Source organism: Oncorhynchus mykiss, unplaced genomic scaffold, assembly GCF_013265735.2.
Source record: "Oncorhynchus mykiss isolate Arlee unplaced genomic scaffold, USDA_OmykA_1.1 un_scaffold_494, whole genome shotgun sequence".
NCBI classification, from domain to species: domain Eukaryota; kingdom Metazoa; phylum Chordata; class Actinopteri; order Salmoniformes; family Salmonidae; genus Oncorhynchus; species Oncorhynchus mykiss.
The window spans coordinates 46,800-67,613 of NW_023493941.1; the positions used below are offsets into that span (position 1 = coordinate 46,800).

The 20,814-nt window shown below is 42.5% G+C and overlaps 19 non-coding genes across 19 annotated transcripts; all 19 read right to left on the reverse strand.

Annotated features, from left to right (window-relative positions):
• Positions 1 to 125: 125 nt before the first annotated feature.
• Positions 126 to 197, reverse strand: trnap-ugg. The gene has a single exon. It is a non-coding gene; the product is annotated as a tRNA-Pro (tRNA).
• Positions 198 to 1,043: 846 nt separating this feature from the next.
• trnap-ugg lies at positions 1,044 to 1,115 on the reverse strand. Its single transcript has one exon. It is a non-coding gene; the product is annotated as a tRNA-Pro (tRNA).
• Positions 1,116 to 3,817: 2,702 nt separating this feature from the next.
• Positions 3,818 to 3,889, reverse strand: trnap-ugg. Its single transcript has one exon. It is a non-coding gene; the product is annotated as a tRNA-Pro (tRNA).
• An 864-nt stretch (positions 3,890 to 4,753) lies between these two features.
• On the reverse strand, positions 4,754 to 4,825 carry trnap-ugg. The gene has a single exon. It is a non-coding gene; the product is annotated as a tRNA-Pro (tRNA).
• Positions 4,826 to 5,688: 863 nt separating this feature from the next.
• On the reverse strand, positions 5,689 to 5,760 carry trnap-ugg. The gene has a single exon. It is a non-coding gene; the product is annotated as a tRNA-Pro (tRNA).
• A 1,149-nt stretch (positions 5,761 to 6,909) lies between these two features.
• On the reverse strand, positions 6,910 to 6,981 carry trnap-ugg. The gene has a single exon. It is a non-coding gene; the product is annotated as a tRNA-Pro (tRNA).
• Positions 6,982 to 7,845: 864 nt separating this feature from the next.
• On the reverse strand, positions 7,846 to 7,917 carry trnap-ugg. The gene has a single exon. It is a non-coding gene; the product is annotated as a tRNA-Pro (tRNA).
• An 863-nt stretch (positions 7,918 to 8,780) lies between these two features.
• On the reverse strand, positions 8,781 to 8,852 carry trnap-ugg. The gene has a single exon. It is a non-coding gene; the product is annotated as a tRNA-Pro (tRNA).
• Positions 8,853 to 10,651: 1,799 nt separating this feature from the next.
• trnap-ugg lies at positions 10,652 to 10,723 on the reverse strand. The gene has a single exon. It is a non-coding gene; the product is annotated as a tRNA-Pro (tRNA).
• An 838-nt stretch (positions 10,724 to 11,561) lies between these two features.
• trnap-ugg lies at positions 11,562 to 11,633 on the reverse strand. Its single transcript has one exon. It is a non-coding gene; the product is annotated as a tRNA-Pro (tRNA).
• An 846-nt stretch (positions 11,634 to 12,479) lies between these two features.
• On the reverse strand, positions 12,480 to 12,551 carry trnap-ugg. Its single transcript has one exon. It is a non-coding gene; the product is annotated as a tRNA-Pro (tRNA).
• An 846-nt stretch (positions 12,552 to 13,397) lies between these two features.
• Positions 13,398 to 13,469, reverse strand: trnap-ugg. The gene has a single exon. It is a non-coding gene; the product is annotated as a tRNA-Pro (tRNA).
• An 863-nt stretch (positions 13,470 to 14,332) lies between these two features.
• On the reverse strand, positions 14,333 to 14,404 carry trnap-ugg. The gene has a single exon. It is a non-coding gene; the product is annotated as a tRNA-Pro (tRNA).
• Positions 14,405 to 15,267: 863 nt separating this feature from the next.
• trnap-ugg lies at positions 15,268 to 15,339 on the reverse strand. The gene has a single exon. It is a non-coding gene; the product is annotated as a tRNA-Pro (tRNA).
• An 863-nt stretch (positions 15,340 to 16,202) lies between these two features.
• Positions 16,203 to 16,274, reverse strand: trnap-ugg. The gene has a single exon. It is a non-coding gene; the product is annotated as a tRNA-Pro (tRNA).
• Positions 16,275 to 17,137: 863 nt separating this feature from the next.
• Positions 17,138 to 17,209, reverse strand: trnap-ugg. The gene has a single exon. It is a non-coding gene; the product is annotated as a tRNA-Pro (tRNA).
• A 1,440-nt stretch (positions 17,210 to 18,649) lies between these two features.
• On the reverse strand, positions 18,650 to 18,721 carry trnap-ugg. The gene has a single exon. It is a non-coding gene; the product is annotated as a tRNA-Pro (tRNA).
• An 863-nt stretch (positions 18,722 to 19,584) lies between these two features.
• On the reverse strand, positions 19,585 to 19,656 carry trnap-ugg. The gene has a single exon. It is a non-coding gene; the product is annotated as a tRNA-Pro (tRNA).
• Positions 19,657 to 20,518: 862 nt separating this feature from the next.
• On the reverse strand, positions 20,519 to 20,590 carry trnap-ugg. The gene has a single exon. It is a non-coding gene; the product is annotated as a tRNA-Pro (tRNA).
• Positions 20,591 to 20,814: the final 224 nt, after the last annotated feature.

Genomic DNA, 20,814 nt, shown 5'->3' on the forward strand with positions numbered 1-20,814 from the left:
AATGGATTAGCAGTCCATTACCTTAATCACTTGTCCACCTGGTCCTGCGCTCCAGTGGTAGCAGTCGCCCCTCCAACCAGTTGCCCAAGATCCGCCTGTCTCACATTGTTAAAGGCTCTTCAAAAGGGCTCGTCCGGGATTTGAACCCGGGACCTCTCGCACCCAAAGCGAGAATCATACCCCTAGACGAACGAGCCATTTATTTCAAGACATTGTTTTGCAGTCGCCAGCAATGACGGTGAGAATATGCATTGACAGGTCGATGTTGCCAGGCCACAGTGGATCACGTGAGTGTTGGTGGTATACTTGTGAGCATAGCTATCTTCCAAGCAGTTGACCAGGTTTCAGTTCAAATACTCTGTAATTCATCTCCTGAGTCTTTCAGATTCAATCTTCATTAGCTGTAACAGCAAGAAACAAATGAAGAAAGAGCTAAATGTAGATTTTAACAATTAAAAAGTAGACATCAAAATCAATTGGATCTCATTTCATTTGATCCGATTGACGCACCGGTATGTGAATAAAAAAACAAAAAAACATTGGAATCTCTCAGTTTTAAATTAGAAATGTCACACATTTTGCACTGGATGCTTCTCAGTCCTACCATAACTGCTGATGTTACACCTCTGCATTTTTGGTGAAATGTGGCAGAGCGAGAGCAATGTTTGTCAAAACATGACACATCCCTAAAATCTGTATTCTCATACAAATGTCTATAGCTTCAGAACGGTTTGACCTACAAAATAGTTTGCCCATTCTTTGGAAAGGGGAGACTCTCACAAACACAATGCTGTTCTCAGTTTTGCTCTACGACCCCCACAAGTGTCAAGGGACTTGTCCCGGTAAAAGGACAGGTTTTTTAACCAAGGAAGAAATTAATACATGTTGTGCGATGCTGAACCCACTAGTGCAGAGCACAATGGATTAGCAGTCCATTACCTTAATCACTTGTCCACCTGGTCCTGCGCTCCAGTGGTAGCAGTCGCCCCTCCAACCAGTTGCCCAAGATCCGCCTGTCTCACATTGTTAAAGGCTCTTCAAAAGGGCTCGTCCGGGATTTGAACCCGGGACCTCTCGCACCCAAAGCGAGAATCATACCCCTAGACGAACGAGCCATTTATTTCAAGACATTGTTTTGCAGTCGCCAGCAATGACGGTGAGAATATGCATTGACAGGTCGATGTTGCCAGGCCACAGTGGATCACGTGAGTGTTGGTGGTATACTTGTGAGCATAGCTATCTTCCAAGCAGTTGACCAGGTTTCAGTTCAAATACTCTGTAATTCATCTCCTGAGTCTTTCAGATTCAATCTTCATTAGCTGTAACAGCAAGAAACAAATGAAGAAAGAGCTAAATGTAGATTTTAACAATTAAAAAGTAGACATCAAAATCAATTGGATCTCATTTCATTTGATCCGATTGACGCACCGGTATGTGAATAAAAAAACAAAAAAACATTGGAATCTCTCAGTTTTAAATTAGAAATGTCACACATTTTGCACTGGATGCTTCTCAGTCCTACCATAACTGCTGATGTTACACCTCTGCATTTTTGGTGAAATGTGGCAGAGCGAGAGCAATGTTTGTCAAAACATGACACATCCCTAAAATCTGTATTCTCATACAAATGTCTATAGCTTCAGAACGGTTTGACCTACAAAATAGTTTGCCCATTCTTTGGAAAGGGGAGACTCTCACAAACACAATGATGTTCTCAGTTTTGCTCTACGACCCCCACAAGTGTCAAGGGACTCGTCTGAAGGTAACCTATGTCCCGGTAAAAGGACAGGTTTTTTAACCAAGGAAGAAATTAATACATGTTGTGCGATGCTGAACCCACTAGTGCAGAGCACAATGGATTAGCAGTCCATTACCTTAATCACTTGTCCACCTGGTCCTGCGCTCCAGTGGTAGCAGTCGCCCCTCCAACCAGTTGCCCAAGATCCACCTGTCTCACATTGTTAAAGGCTCTTCAGGGATTTGAACCCGGGACCTCTCGCACCCAAAGCAAGAATCATACCCCTAGACCAACGAGCCATTTATTTCAAGACATTGTTTTGCAGTCGCCAGCAATGACGGTGAGAATATGCATTGACAGGTCGATGTTGCCAGGCCACAGTGGATCACGTGAGTGTTGGTGGTATACTTGTGAGCATAGCTATCTTCCAAGCAGTTGACCAGGTTTCAGTTCAAATACTCTGTAATTCATCTCCTGAGTCTTTCAGATTCAATCTTCATTAGCTGTAACAGCAAGAAACAAATGAAGAAAGAGCTAAATGTAGATTTTAACAATTAAAAAGTAGACATCAAAATCAATTGGATCTCATTTCATTTGATCCGATTGACGCACCGGTATGTGAATAAAAAAACAAAAAAACATTGGAATCTCTCAGTTTTAAATTAGAAATGTCACACATTTTGCACTGGATGCTTCTCAGTCCTACCATAACTGCTGATGTTACACCTCTGCATTTTTGGTGAAATGTGGCAGAGCGAGAGCAATGTTTGTCAAAACATGACACATCCCTAAAATCTGTATTCTCATACAAATGTCTATAGCTTCAGAACGGTTTGACCTACAAAATAGTTTGCCCATTCTTTGGAAAGGGGAGACTCTCACAAACACAATGCTGTTCTCAGTTTTGCTCTACGACCCCCACAAGTGTCAAGGGACTCGTCTGAAGGTAACCTATGTCCCGGTAAAAGGACAGGTTTTTTAACCAAGGAAGAAATTAATACATGTTGTGCGATGCTGAACCCACTAGTGCAGAGCACAATGGATTAGCAGTCCATTAACTTATTCACTTGTCCACCTGGTCCTGCGCTCCAGTAGTAGCAGTCGCCCCTCCAACCAGTTGCCCAAGATCCGCCTGTCTCACATTGTTAAAGGCTCTTCAGGGATTTGAACCCGGGACCTCTCGCACCCAAAGCAAGAATCATACCCCTAGACCAACGAGCCATTTATTTCAAGACATTGTTTTGCAGTCGCCAGCAATGACGGTGAGAATATGCATTGACAGGTCGATGTTGCCAGGCCACAGTGGATCACGTGAGTGTTGGTGGTATACTTGTGAGCATAGCTATCTTCCAAGCAGTTGACCAGGTTTCAGTTCAAATACTCTGTAATTCATCTCCTGAGTCTTTCAGATTCAATCTTCATTAGCTGTAACAGCAAGAAACAAATGAAGAAAGAGCTAAATGTAGATTTTAACAATTAAAAAGTAGACATCAAAATCAATTGGATTTCATTTGATCCGATTGACGCACCGGTATGTGAATAAAAAAACAAAAAAACATTGGAATCTCTCAGTTTTAAATTAGAAATGTCACACATTTTGCACTGGATGCTTCTCAGTCCTACCATAACTGCTGATGTTACACCTCTGCATTTTTGGTGAAATGTGGCAGAGCGAGAGCAATGTTTGTCAAAACATGACACATCCCTAAAATCTGTATTCTCATACAAATGTCTATAGCTTCAGAACGGTTTGACCTACAAAATAGTTTGCCCATTCTTTGGAAAGGGGAGACTCTCACAAACACAATGATGTTCTCAGTTTTGCTCTACGACCCCCACAAGTGTCAAGGGACTCGTCTGAAGGTAACCTATGTCCCGGTAAAAGGACAGGTTTTTTAACCAAGGAAGAAATTAATACATGTTGTGCGATGCTGAACCCACTAGTGCAGAGCACAATGGATTAGCAGTCCATTAACTTAATCACTTGTCCACCTGGTCCTGCGCTCCAGTGGTAGCAGTCGCCCCTCCAACCAGTTGCCCAAGATCCGCCTGTCTCACATTGTTAAAGGCTCTTCAAAAGGGCTCGTCCGGGATTTGAACCCGGGACCTCTCACACCCAAAGCTAGAATCATACCCCTAGACCAACGAGCCATTTATTTCAAGACATTGTTTTGCAGTCGCCAGCAATGACGGTGAGAATATGCATTGACAGGTCGATGTTGCCAGGCCACAGTGGATCACGTGAGTGTTGGTGGTATACTTGTGAGCATAGCTATCTTCCAAGCAGTTGACCAGGTTTCAGTTCAAATACTCTGTAATTCATCTCCTGAGTCTTTCAGATTCAATCTTCATTAGCTGTAACAGCAAGAAACAAATGAAGAAAGAGCTAAATGTAGATTTTAACAATTAAAAAGTAGACATCAAAATCAATTGGATCTCATTTCATTTGATCCGATTGACGCACCGGTATGTGAATAAAAAAACAAAAAAACATTGGAATCTCTCAGTTTTAAATTAGAAATGTCACACATTTTGCACTGGATGCTTCTCAGTCCTACCATAACTGCTGATGTTACACCTCTGCATTTTTGGTGAAATGTGGCAGAGCGAGAGCAATGTTTGTCAAAACATGACACATCCCTAAAATCTGTATTCTCATACAAATGTCTATAGCTTCAGAACGGTTTGACCTACAAAATAGTTTGCCCATTCTTCGGAAAGGGGAGACTCTCACAAACACAATGCTGTTCTCAGTTTTGCTCTACGACCCCCACAAGTGTCAAGGGACTCGTCTGAAGGTAACCTATGTCCCGGTAAAAGGACAGGTTTTTTAACCAAGGAAGAAATTAATACATGTTGTGCGATGCTGAACCCACTAGTGCAGAGCACAATGGATTAGCAGTCCATTACCTTAATCACTTGTCCACCTGGTCCTGCGCTCCAGTGGTAGCAGTCGCCCCTCCAACCAGTTGCCCAACCAGTTGCCTGTCTCACATTGTTAAAGGCTCTTCAAAAGGGCTCGTCCAGGATTTGAACCCGGGACCTCTCGCACCCAAAGCGAGAATCATACCCCTAGACCAACGAGCCATTTATTTCAAGACATTGTTTTGCAGTCACCAGCAATGACGGTGAGAATATGCATTGACAGGTCGATGTTGCCAGGCCACAGTGGATCACTTGAGTGTTGGTGGTATACTTGTGAGCATAGCTATCTTCCAAGCAGTTGACCAGGTTTCAGTTCAAATACTCTGTAATTCATCTGCTGAGTCTTTCAGATTCAATCTTCATTAGCTGTAACAGCAAGAAACAAATGAAGAAAGAACTAAATGTAGATTTTAACAATTAAAAAGTAGACATCAAAATCAATTGGATCTCATTTCATTTGATCCGATTGACGCACCGGTATGTGAATAAAAAAACAAAAAAACATTGGAATCTCTCAGTTTTAAATTAGAAATGTCACACATTTTGCACTGGATGCTTCTCAGTCCTACCATAACTGCTGATGTTACACCTCTGCATTTTTGGTGAAATGTGGCAGAGCGAGAGCAATGTTTGTCAAAACATGACACATCCCTAAAATCTGTATTCTCATACAAATGTCTATAGCTTCAGAACGGTTTGACCTACAAAATAGTTTGCCCATTCTTTGGAAAGGGGAGACTCTCACAAACACAATGCTGTTCTCAGTTTTGCTCTACGACCCCCACAAGTGTCAAGGGACTCGTCTGAAGGTAACCTATGTCCCGGTAAAAGGACAGGTTTTTTAACCAAGGAAGAAATTAATACATGTTGTGCGATGCTGAACCCACTAGTGCAGAGCACAATGGATTAGCAGTCCATTAACTTAATCACTTGTCCACCTGGTCCTGCGCTCCAGTGGTAGCAGTCGCCCCTCCAACCAGTTGCCCAAGATCCGCCTGTCTCACATTGTTAAAGGCTCTTCAAAAGGGCTCGTCCGGGATTTGAACCCGGGACCTCTCACACCCAAAGCTAGAATCATACCCCTAGACCAACGAGCCATTTATTTCAAGACATTGTTTTGCAGTCACCAGCAATGACGGTGAGAATATGCATTGACAGGTCGATGTTGCCAGGCCACAGTGGATCACGTGAGTGTTGGTGGTATACTTGTGAGCATAGCTATCTTCCAAGCAGTTGACCAGGTTTCAGTTCAAATACTCTGTAATTCATCTCCTGAGTCTTTCAGATTCAATCTTCATTAGCTGTAACAGCAAGAAACAAATGAAGAAAGAACTAAATGTAGATTTTAACAATTAAAAAGTAGACATCAAAATCAATTGGATCTCATTTCATTTGATCCGATTGACGCACCGGTATGTGAATAAAAAAATAAAAAAACATTGGAATCTCTCAGTTTTAAATTAGAAATGTCACACATTTTGCACTGGATGCTTCTCAGTCCTACCATAACTGCTGATGTTACACCTCTGCATTTTTGGTGAAATGTGGCAGAGCGAGAGCAATGTTTGTCAAAACATGACACATCCCTAAAATCTGTATTCTCATGCTAATGTCTATAGCTTCAGAACGGTTTGACCTACAAAATAGTTTGCCCATTCTTTGGAAAGGGGAGACTCTCACAAACACAATGCTGTTCTCAGTTTTGCTCTACGACCCCCACAAGTGTCAAGGGACTCGTCTGAAGGTAACCTATGTCCCGGTAAAAGGACAGGTTTTTTAACCAAGGAAGAAATTAATACATGTTGTGCGATGCTGAACCCACTAGTGCAGAGCACAATGGATTAGCAGTCCATTACCTTAATCACTTGTCCACCTGGTCCTGCGCTCCAGTGGTAGCAGTCGCCCCTCCAACCAGTTGCCCAAGATCCGCCTGTCTCACATTGTTAAAGGCTCTTCAGAAGGGCTCGTCCAAGGACTCTCACAAACACAATGCTGTTCTCAGTTTTGCTCTACGACCCCCACAAGTGTCAAGGGACTTGTCCCGGTAAAAGGACAGGTTTTTTAACCAAGGAAGAAATTAATACATGTTGTGCGATGCTGAACCCACTAGTGCAGAGCACAATGGATTAGCAGTCCATTACCTTAATCACTTGTCCACCGTGTCCTGCGCTCCAGTGGTAGCAGTCGCCCCTCCAACCAGATGCCCAACCAGTTGCCTGTCTCACATTGTTAAAGGCTCTTCAAAAGGGCTCGTCCAGGATTTGAACCCGGGACCTCTCGCACCCAAAGCAAGAATCATACCCCTAGACCAACGAGCCATTTATTTCAAGACATTGTTTTGCAGTCACCAGCAATGACGGTGAGAATATGCATTGACAGGTCGATGTTGCCAGGCCACAGTGGATCACGTGAGTGTTGGTGGTATACTTGTGAGCATAGCTATCTTCCAAGCAGTTGACCAGGTTTCAGTTCAAATACTCTGTAATTCATCTGCTGAGTCTTTCAGATTCAATCTTCATTAGCTGTAACAGCAAGGAACAAATGAAGAAAGAACTAAATGTAGATTTTAACAATTAAAAAGTAGACATCAAAATCAATTGGATCTCATTTCATTTGATCCGATTGACGCACCGGTATGTGAATAAAAAAATAAAAAAACATTGGAATCTCTCAGTTTTAAATTAGAAATGTCACACATTTTGCACTGGATGCTTCTCAGTCCTACCATAACTGCTGATGTTACACCTCTGCATTTTTGGTGAAATGTGGCAGAGCGAGAGCAATGTTTGTCAAAACATGACACATCCCTAAAATCTGTATTCTCATACTAATGTCTATAGCTTCAGAACGGTTTGACCTACAAAATAGTTTGCCCATTCTTCGGAAAGGGGAGACTCTCACAAACACAATGCTGTTCTCAGTTTTGCTCTACGACCCCCACAAGTGTCAAGGGACTCGTCTGAAGGTAACCTATGTCCCGGTAAAAGGACAGGTTTTTTAACCAAGGAAGAAATTAATACATGTTGTGCGATGCTGAACCCACTAGTGCAGAGCACAATGGATTAGCAGTCCATTACCTTAATCACTTGTCCACCTGGTCCTGCGCTCCAGTGGTAGCAGTCGCCCCTCCAACCAGTTGCCCAACCAGTTGCCTGTCTCACATTGTTAAAGGCTCTTCAAAAGGGCTCGTCCAGGATTTGAACCCGGGACCTCTCGCACCCAAAGCGAGAATCATACCCCTAGACCAACGAGCCATTTATTTCAAGACATTGTTTTGCAGTCACCAGCAATGACGGTGAGAATATGCATTGACAGGTCGATGTTGCCAGGCCACAGTGGATCACTTGAGTGTTGGTGGTATACTTGTGAGCATAGCTATCTTCCAAGCAGTTGACCAGGTTTCAGTTCAAATACTCTGTAATTCATCTGCTGAGTCTTTCAGATTCAATCTTCATTAGCTGTAACAGCAAGAAACAAATGAAGAAAGAACTAAATGTAGATTTTAACAATTAAAAAGTAGACATCAAAATCAATTGGATCTCATTTCATTTGATCCGATTGACGCACCGGTATGTGAATAAAAAAACAAAAAAACATTGGAATCTCTCAGTTTTAAATTAGAAATGTCACACATTTTGCACTGGATGCTTCTCAGTCCTACCATAACTGCTGATGTTACACCTCTGCATTTTTGGTGAAATGTGGCAGAGCGAGAGCAATGTTTGTCAAAACATGACACATCCCTAAAATCTGTATTCTCATACAAATGTCTATAGCTTCAGAACGGTTTGACCTACAAAATAGTTTGCCCATTCTTTGGAAAGGGGAGACTCTCACAAACACAATGATGTTCTCAGTTTTGCTCTACGACCCCCACAAGTGTCAAGGGACTCGTCTGAAGGTAACCTATGTCCCGGTAAAAGGACAGGTTTTTTAACCAAGGAAGAAATTAATACATGTTGTGCGATGCTGAACCCACTAGTGCAGAGCACAATGGATTAGCAGTCCATTAACTTAATCACTTGTCCACCTGGTCCTGCGCTCCAGTGGTAGCAGTCGCCCCTCCAACCAGTTGCCCAAGATCCGCCTGTCTCACATTGTTAAAGGCTCTTCAAAAGGGCTCGTCCGGGATTTGAACCCGGGACCTCTCACACCCAAAGCTAGAATCATACCCCTAGACCAACGAGCCATTTATTTCAAGACATTGTTTTGCAGTCACCAGCAATGACGGTGAGAATATGCATTGACAGGTCGATGTTGCCAGGCCACAGTGGATCACGTGAGTGTTGGTGGTATACTTGTGAGCATAGCTATCTTCCAAGCAGTTGACCAGGTTTCAGTTCAAATACTCTGTAATTCATCTCCTGAGTCTTTCAGATTCAATCTTCATTAGCTGTAACAGCAAGAAACAAATGAAGAAAGAACTAAATGTAGATTTTAACAATTAAAAAGTAGACATCAAAATCAATTGGATCTCATTTCATTTGATCCGATTGACGCACCGGTATGTGAATAAAAAAATAAAAAAACATTGGAATCTCTCAGTTTTAAATTAGAAATGTCACACATTTTGCACTGGATGCTTCTCAGTCCTACCATAACTGCTGATGTTACACCTCTGCATTTTTGGTGAAATGTGGCAGAGCGAGAGCAATGTTTGTCAAAACATGACACATCCCTAAAATCTGTATTCTCATACTAATGTCTATAGCTTCAGAACGGTTTGACCTACAAAATAGTTTGCCCATTCTTTGGAAAGGGGAGACTCTCACAAACACAATGCTGTTCTCAGTTTTGCTCTACGACCCCCACAAGTGTCAAGGGACTCGTCTGAAGGTAACCTATGTCCCGGTAAAAGGACAGGTTTTTTAACCAAGGAAGAAATTAATACATGTTGTGCGATGCTGAACCCACTAGTGCAGAGCACAATGGATTAGCAGTCCATTACCTTAATCACTTGTCCACCTGGTCCTGCGCTCCAGTGGTAGCAGTCGCCCCTCCAACCAGTTGCCCAACCAGTTGCCTGTCTCACATTGTTAAAGGCTCTTCAAAAGGGCTCGTCCAGGATTTGAACCCGGGACCTCTCGCACCCAAATCGAGAATCATACCCCTAGACCAACGAGCCATTTATTTCAAGACATTGTTTTGCAGTCACCAGCAATGACGGTGAGAATATGCATTGACAGGTCGATGTTGCCAGGCCACAGTGGATCACGTGAGTGTTGGTGGTATACTTGTGAGCATAGCTATCTTCCAAGCAGTTGACCAGGTTTCAGTTCAAATACTCTGTAATTCATCTGCTGAGTCTTTCAGATTCAATCTTCATTAGCTGTAACAGCAAGGAACAAATGAAGAAAGAACTAAATGTAGATTTTAACAATTAAAAAGTAGACATCAAAATCAATTGGATCTCATTTCATTTGATCCGATTGACGCACCGGTATGTGAATAAAAAAACAAAAAAACATTGGAATCTCTCAGTTTTAAATTAGAAATGTCACACATTTTGCACTGGATGCTTCTCAGTCCTACCATAACTGCTGATGTTACACCTCTGCATTTTTGGTGAAATGTGGCAGAGCGAGAGCAATGTTTGTCAAAACATGACACATCCCTAAAATCTGTATTCTCATACAAATGTCTATAGCTTCAGAACGGTTTGACCTACAAAATAGTTTGCCCATTCTTTGGAAAGGGGAGACTCTCACAAACACAATGCTGTTCTCAGTTTTGCTCTACGACCCCCACAAGTGTCAAGGGACTCGTCTGAAGGTAACCTATGTCCCGGTAAAAGGACAGGTTTTTTAACCAAGGAAGAAATTAATACATGTTGTGCGATGCTGAACCCACTAGTGCAGAGCACAACGGATTAGCAGTCCATTACCTTAATCACTTGTCCACCTGGTCCTGCGCTCCAGTGGTAGCAGTCGCCCCTCCAACCAGTTGCCCAAGATCCGCCTGTCTCACATTGTTAAAGGCTCTTCAAAAGGGCTCATCCGGGATTTGAACCCGGGACCTCTCGCACCCAAAGCAAGAATCATACCCCTAGACCAACGAGCCATTTATTTCAAGACATTGTTTTGCAGTCACCAGCAATGACGGTGAGAATATGCATTGACAGGTCGATGTTGCCAGGCCACAGTGGATCACGTGAGTGTTGGTGGTATACTTGTGAGCATAGCTATCTTCCAAGCAGTTGACCAGGTTTCAGTTCAAATACTCTGTAATTCATCTGCTGAGTCTTTCAGATTCAATCTTCATTAGCTGTAACAGCAAGAAACAAATGAAGAAAGAACTAAATGTAGATTTTAACAATTAAAAAGTAGACATCAAAATCAATTGGATCTCATTTCATTTGATCCGATTGACGCACCGGTATGTGAATAAAAAAACATTGGAATCTCTCAGTTTTAAATTAGAAATGTCACACATTTTGCACTGGATGCTTCTCAGTCCTACCATAACTGCTGATGTTACACCTCTGCATTTTTGGTGAAATGTGGCAGAGCGAGAGCAATGTTTGTCAAAACATGACACATCCCTAAAATCTGTCTTCTCATACAAATGTCTATAGCTTCAGAACGGTTTGACCTACAAAATAGTTTACCCATTCTTTGGAAAGGGGAGACTCTCACAAACACAATGCTGTTCTCAGTTTTGCTCTACGACCCCCACAAGTGTCAAGGGACTTGTCCCGGTAAAAGGACAGGTTTTTTAACCAAGGAAGAAATTAATACATGTTGTGCGATGCTGAACCCACTAGTGCAGAGCACAATGGATTAGCAGTCCATTACCTTAATCACTTGTCCACCTGGTCCTGCGCTCCAGTGGTAGCAGTCGCCCCTCCAACCAGTTGCCCAAGATCCGCCTGTCTCACATTGTTAAAGGCTCTTCAAAAGGGCTCGTCCGGGATTTGAACCCGGGACCTCTCGCACCCAAAGCGAGAATCATACCCCTAGACCAACGAGCCATTTATTTCAAGATATTGTTTTGCAGTCGCCAGCAATGACGGTGAGAATATGCATTGACAGGTCGATGTTGCCAGGCCACAGTGGATCACGTGAGTGTTGGTGGTATACTTGTGAGCATAGCTATCTTCCAAGCAGTTGACCAGGTTTCAGTTCAAATACTCTGTAATTCATCTCCTGAGTCTTTCAGATTCAATCTTCATTAGCTGTAACAGCAAGAAACAAATGAAGAAAGAGCTAAATGTAGATTTTAACAATTAAAAAGTAGACATCAAAATCAATTGGATCTCATTTCATTTGATCCGATTGACGCACCGGTATGTGAATAAAAAAACAAAAAAACATTGGAATCTCTCAGTTTTAAATTAGAAATGTCACACATTTTGCACTGGATGCTTCTCAGTCCTACCATAACTGCTGATGTTACACCTCTGCATTTTTGGTGAAATGTGGCAGAGCGAGAGCAATGTTTGTCAAAACATGACACATCCCTAAAATCTGTCTTCTCATACAAATGTCTATAGCTTCAGAACGGTTTGACCTACAAAATAGTTTGCCCATTCTTTGGAAAGGGGAGACTCTCACAAACACAATGCTGTTCTCAGTTTTGCTCTACGACCCCCACAAGTGTCAAGGGACTTGTCCCGGTAAAAGGACAGGTTTTTTAACCAAGGAAGAAATTAATACATGTTGTGCGATGCTGAACCCACTAGTGCAGAGCACAATGGATTAGCAGTCCATTACCTTAATCACTTGTCCACCTGGTCCTGCGCTCCAGTGGTAGCAGTCGCCCCTCCAACCAGTTGCCCAAGATCCGCCTGTCTCACATTGTTAAAGGCTCTTCAAAAGGGCTCGTCCGGGATTTGAACCCGGGACCTCTCGCACCCAAAGCGAGAATCATACCCCTAGACCAACTAGCCATTTATTTCAAGATATTGTTTTGCAGTCGCCAGCAATGACGGTGAGAATATGCATTGACAGGTCGATGTTGCCAGGCCACAGTGGATCACGTGAGTGTTGGTGGTATACTTGTGAGCATAGCTATCTTCCAAGCAGTTGACCAGGTTTCAGTTCAAATACTCTGTAATTCATCTCCTGAGTCTTTCAGATTCAATCTTCATTAGCTGTAACAGCAAGAAACAAATGAAGAAAGAGCTAAATGTAGATTTTAACAATTAAAAAGTAGACATCAAAATCAATTGGATCTCATTTCATTTGATCCGATTGACGCACCGGTATGTGAATAAAAAAACAAAAAAACTTTGGAATCTCTCAGTTTTAAATTAGAAATGTCACACATTTTGCACTGGATGCTTCTCAGTCCTACCATAACTGCTGATGTTACACCTCTGCATTTTTGGTGAAATGTGGCAGAGCGAGAGCAATGTTTGTCAAAACATGACACATCCCTAAAATCTGTCTTCTCATACAAATGTCTATAGCTTCAGAACGGTTTGACCTACAAAATAGTTTGCCCATTCTTTGGAAAGGGGAGACTCTCACAAACACAATGCTGTTCTCAGTTTTGCTCTACGACCCCCACAAGTGTCAAGGGACTTGTCCCGGTAAAAGGACAGGTTTTTTAACCAAGGAAGAAATTAATACATGTTGTGCGATGCTGAACCCACTAGTGCAGAGCACAATGGATTAGCAGTCCATTACCTTAATCACTTGTCCACCTGGTCCTGCACTCCAGTGGTAGCAGTCGCCCCTCCAACCAGTTGCCCAAGATCCGCCTGTCTCACATTGTTAAAGGCTCTTCAAAAGGGCTAGTCCGGGATTTGAACCCGGGACCTCTCGCACCCAAAGCGAGAATCATACCCCTAGACCAACGAGCCATTTATTTCAAGACATTGTTTTGCAGTCGCCAGCAATGACAGTGAGAATATGCATTGACAGGTCGATGTTGCCAGGCCACAGTGGATCACGTGAGTGTTGGTGGTATACTTGTGAGCATAGCTATCTTCCAAGCAGTTGACCAGGTTTCAGTTCAAATACTCTGTAATTCATCTCCTGAGTCTTTCAGATTCAATCTTCATTAGCTGTAACAGCAAGAAACAAATGAAGAAAGAGCTAAATGTAGATTTTAACAATTAAAAAGTAGACATCAAAATCAATTGGATCTCATTTCATTTGATCCGATTGACGCACCGGTATGTGAATAAAAAAACAAAAAAACATTGGAATCTCTCAGTTTTAAATTAGAAATGTCACACATTTTGCACTGGATGCTTCTCAGTCCTACCATAACTGCTGATGTTACACCTCTGCATTTTTGGTGAAATGTGGCAGAGCGAGAGCAATGTTTGTCAAAACATGACACATCCCTAAAATCTGTCTTCTCATACAAATGTCTATAGCTTCAGAACGGTTTGACCTACAAAATAGTTTGCCCATTCTTTGGAAAGGGGAGACTCTCACAAACACAATGCTGTTCTCAGTTTTGCTCTACGACCCCCACAGGTGTCAAGGGACTCGTCTGAAGGTAACCTATGTCCCGGTAAAAGGACAGGTTTTTTAACCAAGGAAGAAATTAATACATGTTGTGCGATGCTGAACCCACTAGTGCAGAGCACAATGGATTAGCAGTCCATTACCTTAATCACTTGTCCACCTGGTCCTGCGCTCCAGTGGTAGCAGTCGCCCCTCCAACCAGTTGCCCAAGATCCGCCTGTCTCACATTGTTAAAGGCTCTTCAAAAGGGCTCGTCCGGGATTTGAACCCGGGACCTCTCGCACCCAAAGCGAGAATCATACCCCTAGACCAAAGAGCCATTTATTTCAAGACATTGTTTTGCAGTCGCCAGCAATGACGGTGAGAATATGCATTGACAGGTCGATGTTGCCAGGCCACAGTGGATCACGTGAGTGTTGGTGGTATACTTGTGAGCATAGCTATCTTCCAAGCAGTTGACCAGGTTTCAGTTCAAATACTCTGTAATTCATCTCCTGAGTCTTTCAGATTCAATCTTCATTAGCTGTAACAGCAAGAAACAAATGAAGAAAGAACTAAATGTAGATTTTAACAATTAAAAAGTAGACATCAAAATCAATTGGATCTCATTTCATTTGATCCGATTGACGCACCGGTATGTGAATAAAAAAACAAAAAAACATTGGAATCTCTCAGTTTTAAATTAGAAATGTCACACATTTTGCACTGGATGCTTCTCAGTCCTACCATAACTGCTGATGTTACACCTCTGCATTTTTGGTGAAATGTGGCAGAGCGAGAGCAATGTTTGTCAAAACATGACACATCCCTAAAATCTGTCTTCTCATACAAATGTCTATAGCTTCAGAACGGTTTGACCTACAAAATAGTTTTCCCATTCTTTGGAAAGGGGAGACTCTCACAAACACAATGCTGTTCGCAGTTTTGCTCTACGACCCCCACAAGTGTCAAGGGACTCGTCTGAAGGTAACCTATGTCCCGGTAAAAGGACAGGTTTTTTAACCAAGGAAGAAATTAATACATGTTGTGCGATGCTGAACCCACTAGTGCAGAGCACAATGGATTAGCAGTCCATTGCCTTAATCACTTGTCCACCTGGTCCTGCGCTCCAGTGGTAGCAGTCGCCCCTCCAACCAGTTGCCCAAGATCCGCCTGTCTCACATTGTTAAAGGCTCTTCAAAAGGGCTCGTCCGGGATTTGAACCCGGGACCTCTCGCACCCAAAGCGAGAATCATACCCCTAGACCAAAGAGCCATTTATTTCAAGACCTTGTTTTGCAGTCGCCAGCAATGACGGTGAGAATATGCATTGACAGGTCGATGTTGCCAGGCCACAGTGGATCACGTGAGTGTTGGTGGTATACTTGTGAGCATAGCTATCTTCCAAGCAGTTGACCAGGTTTCAGTTCAAATACTCTGTAATTCATCTCCTGAGTCTTTCAGATTCAATCTTCATTAGCTGTAACAGCAAGAAACAAATGAAGAAAGAACTAAATGTAGATTTTAACAATTAAAAAGTAGACATCAAAATCAATTGGATCTCATTTCATTTGATCCGATTGACGCACCGGTATGTGAATAAAAAAACAAAAAAACATTGGAATCTCTCAGTTTTAAATTAGAAATGTCACACATTTTGCACTGGATGCTTCTCAGTCCTACCATAACTGCTGATGTTACACCTCTGCATTTTTGGTGAAATGTGGCAGAGCGAGAGCAATGTTTGTCAAAACATGACACATCCCTAAAATCTGTCTTCTCATACAAATGTCTATAGCTTCAGAACGGTTTGACCTACAAAATAGTTTGCCCATTCTTTGGAAAGGGGAGACTCTCACAAACACAATGCTGTTCGCAGTTTTGCTCTACGACCCCCACAAGTGTCAAGGGACTCGTCTGAAGGTAACCTATGTCCCGGTAAAAGGACAGGTTTTTTAACCAAGGAAGAAATTAATACATGTTGTGCGATGCTGAACCCACTAGTGCAGAGCACAATGGATTAGCAGTCCATTGCCTTAATCACTTGTCCACCTGGTCCTGCGCTCCAGTGGTAGCAGTCGCCCCTCCAACCAGTTGCCCAAGATCCGCCTGTCTCACATTGTTAAAGGCTCTTCAAAAGGGCTCGTCCGGGATTTGAACCCGGGACCTCTCGCACCCAAAGCGAGAATCATACCCCTAGACCAAAGAGCCATTTATTTCAAGACCTTGTTTTGCAGTCGCCAGCAATGACGGTGAGAATATGCATTGACAGGTCGATGTTGCCAGGCCACAGTGGATCACGTGAGTGTTGGTGGTATACTTGTGAGCATAGCTATCTTCCAAGCAGTTGACCAGGTTTCAGTTCAAATACTCTGTAATTCATCTCCTGAGTCTTTCAGATTCAATCTTCATTAGCTGTAACAGCAAGAAACAAATGAAGAAAGAACTAAATGTAGATTTTAACAATTAAAAAGTAGACATCAAAATCAATTGGATCTCATTTCATTTGATCCGATTGACGCACCGGTATGTGAATAAAAAAACAAAAAAACATTGGAATCTCTCAGTTTTAAATTAGAAATATCACACATTTTGCACTGGATGCTTCTCAGTCCTACCATAACTGCTGATGTTACACCTCTGCATTTTTGGTGAAATGTGGCAGAGCGAGAGCAATGTTTGTCAAAACATGACACATCCCTAAAATCTGTCTTCTCATACAAATGTCTATAGCTTCAGAACGGTTTGACCTACAAAATAGTTTTCCCATTCTTTGGAAAGGGGAGACTCTCACAAACACAATGCTGTTCGCAGTTTTGCTCTACGACCCCCACAAGTGTCAAGGGACTCGTCTGAAGGTAACCTATGTCCCGGTAAAAGGACAGGTTTTTTAACCAAGGAAGAAATTAATACATGTTGTGCGATGCTGAACCCACTAGTGAAGAGCACAATGGATTAGCAGTCAATTGCCTTAATCACTTGTCCACCTGGTCCTGCGCTCCAGTGGTAGCAGTCGCCCCTCCAACCAGTTGCCCAAGATCCGCCTGTCTCACATTGTTAAAGGCTCTTCAAAAGGGCTCGTCCGGGATTTGAACCCGGGACCTCTCGCACCCAAAGCGAGAATCATACCCCTAGACCAAAGAGCCATTTATTTCAAGACCTTGTTTTGCAGTCGCCAGCAATGACGGTGAGAATATGCATTGACAGGTCGATGTTGCCAGGCCACAGTGGATCACGTGAGTGTTGGTGGTATACTTGTGAGCATAGCTATCTTCCAAGCAGTTGACCAGGTTTCAGTTCAAATACTCTGTAATTCATCTCCTGAGTCTTTCAGATTCAATCTTCATTAGCTGTAACAGCAAGAAACAAATGAAGAAAGAACTAAATGTAGATTTTAACAATTAAAAAGTAGACATCAAAATCAATTGGATCTCATTTCATTTGATCCGATTGACGCACCGGTATGTGAATAAAAAAACAAAAAAACATTGGAATCTCTCAGTTTTAAATTAGAAATATCACACATTTTGCACTGGATGCTTCTCAGTCCTACCATAACTGCTGATGTTACACCTCTGCATTTTTGGTGAAATGTGGCAGAGCGAGAGCAATGTTTGTCAAAACATGACACATCCCTAAAATCTGTCTTCTCATACAAATGTCTATAGCTTCAGAACGGTTTGACCTACAAAATAGTTTTCCCATTCTTTGGAAAGGGGAGACTCTTATTTCAAGACATTGTTTTGCAGTCGCCAGCAATGACGGTGAGAATATGCATTGACAGGTCGATGTTGACAGGCCACAGTGGATCACGTGAGTGTTGGTGGTATACTTGTGAGCATAGCTATCTTCCAAGCAGTTGACCAGGTTTCAGTTCAAATACTCTGTAATTCATCTGCTGAGTCTTTCAGATTCAATCTTCATTAGCTGTAACAGCAAGAAACAAATGAAGAAAGAGCTAAATGTAGATTTTAACAATTAAAAAGTAGACATCAAAATCAATTGGATCTCATTTCATTTGATCCGATTGACGCACCGGTATGTGAATAAAAAAACAAAAAAACATTGGAATCTCTCAGTTTTAAATTAGAAATGTCACACATTTTGCACTGGATGCTTCTCAGTCCTACCATAACTGCTGATGTTACACCTCTGCATTTTTGGTGAAATGTGGCAGAGCGAGAGCAATGTTTGTCAAAACATGACACATCCCTAAAATCTGTCTTCTCATACAAATGTCTATAGCTTCAGAACGGTTTGACCTACAAAATAGTTTGCCCATTCTTTGGAAAGGGGAGACTCTCACAAACACAATGCTGTTCGCAGTTTTGCTCTACGACCCCCACAAGTGTCAAGGGACTCGTCTGAAGGTAACCTATGTCCCGGTAAAAGGACAGGTTTTTTAACCAAGGAAGAAATTAATACATGTTGTGCGATGCTGAACCCACTAGTGCCGAGCACAATGGATTAGCAGTCCATTGCCTTAATCACTTGTCCACCTGGTCCTGCGCTCCAGTGGTAGCAGTCGCCCCTCCAACCAGTTGCCCAAGATCCGCCTGTCTCACATTGTTAAAGGCTCTTCAAAAGGGCTCGTCCGGGATTTGAACCCGGGACCTCTCGCACCCAAAGCGAGAATCATACCCCTAGACCAAAGAGCCATTTATTTCAAGACATTGTTTTGCAGTCGCCAGCAATGACGGTGAGAATGTGCATTGACAGGTCGATGTTGCCAGGCCACAGCGGATCACGTGAGTGTTGGTGGTATACTTGTTAGCATAGCTATCTTCCAAGCAGTTGACCAGGTTTCAGTTCAAATACTCTGTAATTCATCTCCTGAGTCTTTCAGATTCAATCTTCATTAGCTGTAACAGCAAGAAACAAATGAAGAAAGAGCTAAATGTAGATTTTAACAATTAAAAAGTAGACATCAAAATCAATTGGATCTAATTTCATTTGATCCGATTGACGCACCGGTATGTGAATAAAAAAACAAAAAAACATTGGAATCTCTCAGTTTTAAATTAGAAATGTCACACATTTTGCACTGGATGCTTCTCAGTCCTACCATAACTGCTGATGTTACACCTCTGCATTTTTGGTGAAATGTGGCAGAGCGAGAGCAATGTTTGTCAAAACATGACACATCCCTAAAATCTGTCTTCTCATACAAATGTCTATAGCTTCAGAACGGTTTGACCTACAAAATAGTTTGCCCATTCTTTGGAAAGGGGAGACTCTCACAAACACAATGCTGTTCTCAGTTTTGCTCTACGACCCCCACAAGTGTCAAGGGACTTGTCTGAAGGTAACCTATGTCCCGGTAAAAGGACAGGTTTTTTAACCAAGGAAGAAATTAATACATGTTGTGCGATGCTGAACCCACTAGTGCAGAGCACAATGGATTAGCAATCCATTACCTTAATCACTTGTCCACCTGGTCCTGCGCTCCAGTGGTAGCAGTCGCCCCTCCAACCAGTTGCCCAAGATCCGCCTGTCTCACATTGTTAAAGGCTCTTCAAAAGGGCTCGTCCGGGATTTGAACCCGGGACCTCTCGCACCCAAAGCGAGAATCATACCCCGAGACCAACGAGCCATTTATTTCAAGGCATTGTTTTGCCGTCTCCAGCAATGACGGTGAGAATATGCATTGACAGGTCGATGTTGCCAGGCCACAGTGGATCACGTGAGTGTTGGTGGTATACTTGTTAGCATAGCTATCTTCCAAGCAGTTGACCAGGTTTCAGTTCAAATACTCTGTAATTCATCTGCTGAGTCTTTCAGATTCAATCTTCATTAGCTGTAACAGCAAGAAACAAATGAAGAAAGAGCTAAATGTAGATTTTAACAATTAAAAAGTAGACATCAAAATCAATTGGATCTAATTTCATTTGATCCGATTGACGCACCGGTATGTGAATAAAAAAACAAAAAAACATTGGAATCTCTCAGTTTTAAATTAGAAATGTCACACATTTTGCACTGGATGCTTCTCAGTCCTACCATAACTGCTGATGTTACACCTCTGCATTTTTGGTGAAATGTGGCAGAGCGAGAGCAATGTTTGTCAAACATGACACATCCCTAAAATCTGTCTTCTCATACAAATGTCTATAGCTTCAGAACGGTTTGACCTACAAAATAGTTTGCCCATTCTTTGGAAAGGGGAGACTCTCACAAACACAATGCTGTTCTCAGTTTTGCTCTACGACCCCCACAAGTGTCAAGGGACTTGTCTGAAGGTAACCTATGTCCCGGTAAAAGGACAGGTTTTTTAACCAAGGAAGAAATTAATACATGTTGTGCGATGCTGAACCCACTAGTGCAGAGCACAATGGATTAGCAATCCATTACCTTAATCACTTGTCCACCTGGTCCTGCGCTCCAGTGGTAGCAGTCGCCCCTCCAACCAGTTGCCCAAGATCCGCCTGTCTCACATTGTTAAAGGCTCTTCAAAAGGGCTCGTCCGGGATTTGAACCCGGGACCTCTCGCACCCAAAGCGAGAATCATACCCCGAGACCAACGAGCCATTTATTTCAAGGCATTGTTTTTGCCGTCTCCAGCAATGACGGTGAGAATATGCATTGACAGGTCGATGTTGCCAGGCCACAGTGGATCACGTGAGTGTTGGTGGTATACTTGTGAGCATAGCTATCTTCCAAGCAGTTGACCAGGTTTCAGTTCAAATACTCTGTAATTCATCTGCTGAGTCTTTCAGATTCAATCTTCATTAGCTGTAACAGCAAGAAACAA